This window comes from Rhinopithecus bieti, unplaced genomic scaffold (genome assembly GCF_001698545.2).
Source record: "Rhinopithecus bieti isolate Rb0 unplaced genomic scaffold, ASM169854v2 scaffold_9919, whole genome shotgun sequence".
Lineage (NCBI taxonomy): Eukaryota > Metazoa > Chordata > Mammalia > Primates > Cercopithecidae > Rhinopithecus > Rhinopithecus bieti.
This window is the reverse complement of record NW_016806411.1, coordinates 1,391,777-1,397,582: the sequence shown is the minus strand read 5'-3', so window position 1 is coordinate 1,397,582 and position 5,806 is coordinate 1,391,777. Positions and strand designations below refer to the sequence as shown.

Below are 5,806 nucleotides of genomic sequence, written 5' to 3'. Positions count from 1 at the left end.
GATAGAAAACTGGAGGTTTATTCTAGGGAGAGGATAAAACAAGACTTATCTGCATTGGAGGACTCCAGCTGGTTTGAACTAGGGACACTCATCCTTCTCCAAGAAGGACCTCAAGACTTGGAAGCCAGTGTTTTATCCTTCAGGAAGAAACTGAAAGTGTATTCTTTGGTGAATTGGAAACAATCCAAGAGGACCGACCTAAATACACATTGAAAACAGGGATTCCTCCCACGAGACAATTCATTCAGCCTACCATACTGTGTGAAAGTTGCTGTGCACAAAAACCCTTAAATATCACCAGACAGCCAAAAATCATAGGACGTTTGGAGAAACCCACTAAGGTGACTGATGGGAAAAAGTAAACAGAAAAGGATGACTGGGAAGAAACAGAGGCTGTGTAGGAAAAAGAAAGCGTTAGAAAATCATTAATATCAGGCCGGGAGCGGTGGCTCACGCCTGTAATCCCAGCACTCTGGGAGGCCGAGGCGTGCAGATCACGAGGTCGGGAGTTCGAGACCAGCCTGAGCAACATGGTGAAACCCCATCTCTACTGAAAAAAAAAATAGGCCTTTCCTTTCAGCGGAGCACGGCGGGAAGATGGCTGTGCAAATTTCCAAGAAGAGGAAGTTTGTCGCTGATGGCATCTTCAAAACTGAACTGAATGAGTTTCTTACTTGGGAGCTGGCTGAAGATGGCTACTCTGGAGTTGAGGTGTGAGTTACACCAACCAGTACAGAAATCATTATCTTAGCCACCAGAACACAGAATGTTCTTGGTGAGAAGGGCCAGTGGATTCAGGAACTGACTGGTGTAGTTTAGAAGAGGTTTGGCTTTCCAGAGGGCAGTGTAGAGCTTTATGCTGAAAAGGTGGCTGCTAGAGGTCTGTGTGCCATTGCCCAGGCAGAGTCTCTGCCTTACAAACTCCTAGGAGGGCTTGCTGTGCGGAGGGCCTGCTATAGTGTGCTGCGGTACCTCATGGAGAGCTGGACCAAAGGCTGCGAGGTCGTGGTGTCTGGGAAACTCCGAGGACAGAGGGCTAAATCCATGAAGTTTGTGGATGGCCTGATGATCCACAGCGGAGACCCTGTTAACTACAACATTGACACTGCTGTGTGCCATGTGTTGCTCAGACNGGAGCACGGCGGGAAGATGGCTGTGCAAATTTCCAAGAAGAGGAAGTTTGTCGCTGATGGCATCTTCAAAACTGAACTGAATGAGTTTCTTACTTGGGAGCTGGCTGAAGATGGCTACTCTGGAGTTGAGGTGTGAGTTACACCAACCAGTACAGAAATCATTATCTTAGCCACCAGAACACAGAATGTTCTTGGTGAGAAGGGCCAGTGGATTCAGGAACTGACTGGTGTAGTTTAGAAGAGGTTTGGCTTTCCAGAGGGCAGTGTAGAGCTTTATGCTGAAAAGGTGGCTGCTAGAGGTCTGTGTGCCATTGCCCAGGCAGAGTCTCTGCCTTACAAACTCCTAGGAGGGCTTGCTGTGCGGAGGGCCTGCTATAGTGTGCTGTGGTACCTCATGGAGAGCTGGACCAAAGGCTGCGAGGTCGTGGTGTCTGGGAAACTCCGAGGACAGAGGGCTAAATCCATGAAGTTTGTGGATGGCCTGATGATCCACAGCGGAGACCCTGTTAACTACAACGTTGACACTGCTGTGTGCCATGTGTTGCTCAGACAGGGTGTGCTGGGCATCAAGGTGAAGATCATGCTGCCCTGGGACCCAACTGGTAAGACTGGCCCTAAGAAGCCCCTGCCTGACCACATGAGCATCCTGGAACCCAAAGATGAGATACTGCTTACCACTCACATCTCAGAACAGAAGGGTGGGAAGCCAGAGCCGCCTGCCATGCCCCAGCCAGTCCCTACAGCATAACAGGGTCTCCTTGGCAGCTGTATTCTGGAGTCTGGATGTTGCTCTGTAAAGATCTTTAATAAAATCTTGTACAAAGAAAAAAAAATAGAAAAATTAGCTGGGTGTGGTGGTACGTGCCTGTAATCCCAGCTACTCAGGAGGCTGAGGCAGGAGAATCTCTTAAACCTGGGAGGCAGAGGTTGCAGTGAGCCAAGATCGCACCACTGTATGTCAACCTGGGTGACAGAGCAAGACTCCATCTCAGGAAAAAAAAAAAAAGAAGAAGAAAGTATTCATATCCTCAGAAACAAAACAAAAAACCGAAACCTTAGAAATAAGCAATAACAAAGGAGCTGACAGAGAACCATAAATTTAAAATATATCAGAAAAGTCACACTACATTTATATATTTGACAACCTTAAAACTAAGAACTTGTGTTTATCAAAACACACCATCACAGGAGTGAGAGGCGGATGACAGAGTAACAGAAAATATTTGCAATTTTATATCCAATGAAGTACTTGTATCCAGAATACATGAAGAACTTCTACAAACAAATTGTAAAAAGATGGAAAGTCAATAAAAAATGGGGAAAAGTTTGAACAGGTGTTTTACAAAGGAGAATATTCTGATGGGTATGAAAGGTACTCAGCTTTAGGAAAATGTAATTAGAACCACAGCAATATTCCATCAACCAGAACAGCTAAAGTGAAGAACAAACAAAACAATACCAAGGATTAGTGAGAGTGTTAAAGCAATCTGAACTCTCACCCACTACTGGAGGGAGTATAAATTGGTAAAACCCCTTTTTGGAAAATCATTTGGCAACATCTGCTAATTCTGAACATATGAGTACTCTATAACCCAATAGTTCCACTACTAAGTATATATCTAACAGAGATGCACATATATGCATAAAAGTTGGATTCAATTGTCTATCAGCAGCAGAATGAACAAATGCACTGTGGTATATTCACACAACAGAATACCATGTAGACAAGACAACAAACACAAGTGTCTTAGTCTGCTTTATGCTGCTGTAACAGAATACCACTGACTGGATAATTTATAAGGAAAAGAAATATATTTGACTCACAATTCTGGAGGCTAGGAAGTCCAAGATTGAGAGACTTCATCTGGTGAGGGCCTTCTTGCTGTGTCATAACATGGTGGAGGGTATTGTCATTCTGTTGCTGATAGACAATTGATTTACGGGTTTTCCATCTTTTAAAAATTTATTTGTAGAAGTTCTTTATATATGCTGGATACAAGTACTTCCTTGGATATAAAATTGCAAATATTTTCTGTTACTCCATCATCTGCCTCTCACTCCTGTGATGGTGTGTTTTGATGAACAGGAGTTCTTGATTTTAATGTCGCCAAATATATGGATCTCATGTGACTTTTCTAATATCATAGTTTAAATTTGTGATTATCAGCCCCTTTGTTATTGCTTATTTCTGAGGTTTTTGTTTCATTTCTGGGGATATTAATTATTTTTAAAAATTTTAAAGAATTAGTTGACCAACTTCAGAAGGGACAACTTCCAATAAAGAGAGTTTCTGAGAGTGAACTGAAAAAATGGTGGCAGGAGGAATTGAAAAATAATTCAAGAAGATATATCATAACTGAAGAATTTGACTTGCCAAATGAAAAGCATCCACCAAGTGGGGAGCACATTAAATGAGAATTGTTCCCCATCAAACACATCATTAGTGACCTTCAGAATCCTGGGAATGGAAAGATGACTTTACAAGTTTCCTTAGAGGATAAGCAGGTCAAATACAAAGAGTAGGAATCAGAATGGCTTTGAAATTCTCAACAGCAACAGTAGAAGCTAAAAAATAATGGAGGGGTATCTTCAACATTCAGATTGTCTACAGATTCTTCAATACCCAGCCAAAGTATGAATTAAATGTGAAGATGGACTAGACATATTTAGACATGACGGAGTTGCAAAATTTACTTTCCATTCCTTTGTCTCAGGAAGCTGAGAGGATGTTGTTCATCAAAATGAAGAAATAAAACAACAAAGAATATGATTAGCATTCAGAAAACAGTGGGTTCCAAACAAAAGAGAGATGAAGGGAATCCTCAGGACAGGAGAGGAGGGAGAGTCCAGGATGCTAGCCATAAGCAGGCTTGGAGAACAGATAGCCCAGAACTCTAGAATATATTTTCAAGAAGACGATAATACTGCTAATGTCTTCAAACACATTGAGAGAAGCTTTTCACAACCGAAGTAGAACTTGAAATTCATAAGTGATAAATATATAGAAAAATAAGCAACCAACAAAAGATTATTATTAACTCAAGAACAAACATAAATTTGTTAGAGACTGTAGGGTAGTGGCCACTCCCACAGAATACAGATCCAGAATGCCTGGGGTTCAAATTCTGGTTTTGCCACTTAAAGCCCGAATTACCTTGGGCAAATCACTTCACCTCCATGGTCCTCATATGTAAAATCAGGATTATTGTAACAGTCTTGTGAGAATTTTGTGAAAATTGAAGTCCTTGGATCTTTTCTTGGCCCAGAGAAAGCCCCATGTACATGTTAATTTTTTTTATTTTATTTATTTTTTATTTTATTTATTTTTTTATTTTATTTTATTTATTTTTTTTAGAGATAGGGTCTGGCTGTGTTGCCCAGGATGGAGTGTAGTGGTGCGATCTCAGCTCACTGCAGCCCTGACCTCCCGGGCTCAGGCAATCCTCCTGCTTCAGCCTCCTGAGTAGCTAGGACTATAGGTGTGCACTGCCACACTCAGCTGATTTTTTTTTTTTTTTTTTTTTTTTTTTTTTTTTGTAGGAACAAGGTCTTGCTATGTTGCCCAGGCTGTGAGGATTAACTATTGTGGTTGTCATGACCACTACCACCATCACCATCATCATTGTACAGTCCATGGTTCAGCTGGAAAGGTGCAACTGTAATAGAAATGCTGACTACTAAGCCTAAGAAAAAAATGTCTATTTAATTAGATTGGGAGAAAGTGAAGACAGAAATTGCTTGTCAGGTTAGGGAAGGGAAGGAGGGAAGGAGATAAATCATATTCCACATTGGGAAGTCTTAGAGAAATTTTTAAACTGCAAAATCAAAGAAGTAACAATATAGGCATTTTTGTTTAAGACATGGAGGAAGATATCAAAAGATTAGCTAAAAAAATTTAAGAGTTGCTCTGTGGGAGAAGGAAATGGGTGAACAGACACAGGGAACTTATTCTTTGTAACAATCTTCATCAATTAGATGCATAGATATTTTAATTCTAAATTTAAAACTAAGTTTTCTTTGAAAAGAAATCGCCATGTCAAGTTGTTTCACTGGATAATTCTACTGTTTAAGGAAGAATCAATGTTAACAATAATCAATTTTTCCCAGATAATATAAGAAGAGAAAATACTTCCCTTCTCATTCTATTGGACTAGTATTACACTAATACCAAAACCAAAGAAGTACAAAAAAAGAAAACTGCAGATTAATATCCTTCATGCATGCAGACATAAAAATCCTTCAACGAGTATTAACAAATAGACATCAGTGATTTTTTTCTTTTTTTTTTTTTGAGACAGAGTCTCTCTCTGTCACCCAGACTGGAGTGCAGTGGCATGATCTCAGCTCACTGCAAGCTCCGCCTCCTGGGTTCACACCATTCTCCTGCCTCAGCCTCCTGAGTAGCTGGGACTACAGGCACCCGCCACCAGACCCAGCTAATTTTTTTGTATTTTTAGTAGAGACAGGGTTTCAACATGTTAGCCAGGATGGTCTTGATCTCCTGACCTCGTGATCCGCCCACCTCAGCCTCCCAAAGTCCTGGGATTACAGGTGTGAGCCACCACACCTGGCCGACTTCACCGATTTTTAAGAATTACACACCATAACCAAATGAAGCTTATCCAGAAATGCAAGGTTGGTTCAATATTTAAAAATCTGTCAATGTAGTCCAC

At 41.0% G+C, this 5,806-nt stretch overlaps 2 pseudogenes across 2 annotated transcripts; both read left to right on the top strand.

Moving 5' to 3' along the window:
* Positions 1 to 597: 597 nt before the first annotated feature.
* LOC108532262 (40S ribosomal protein S3 pseudogene) lies at positions 598 to 1,269 on the top strand (annotated as a pseudogene). Its single transcript, XR_001886394.1, has one exon. The product of XR_001886394.1 is annotated as a 40S ribosomal protein S3 pseudogene (transcript).
* On the top strand, positions 1,140 to 1,958 carry LOC108532243 (40S ribosomal protein S3 pseudogene; annotated as a pseudogene). Its single transcript, XR_001886389.1, has one exon. The product of XR_001886389.1 is annotated as a 40S ribosomal protein S3 pseudogene (transcript).
* The last annotated feature ends 3,848 nt before the right edge of the window (positions 1,959 to 5,806 follow it).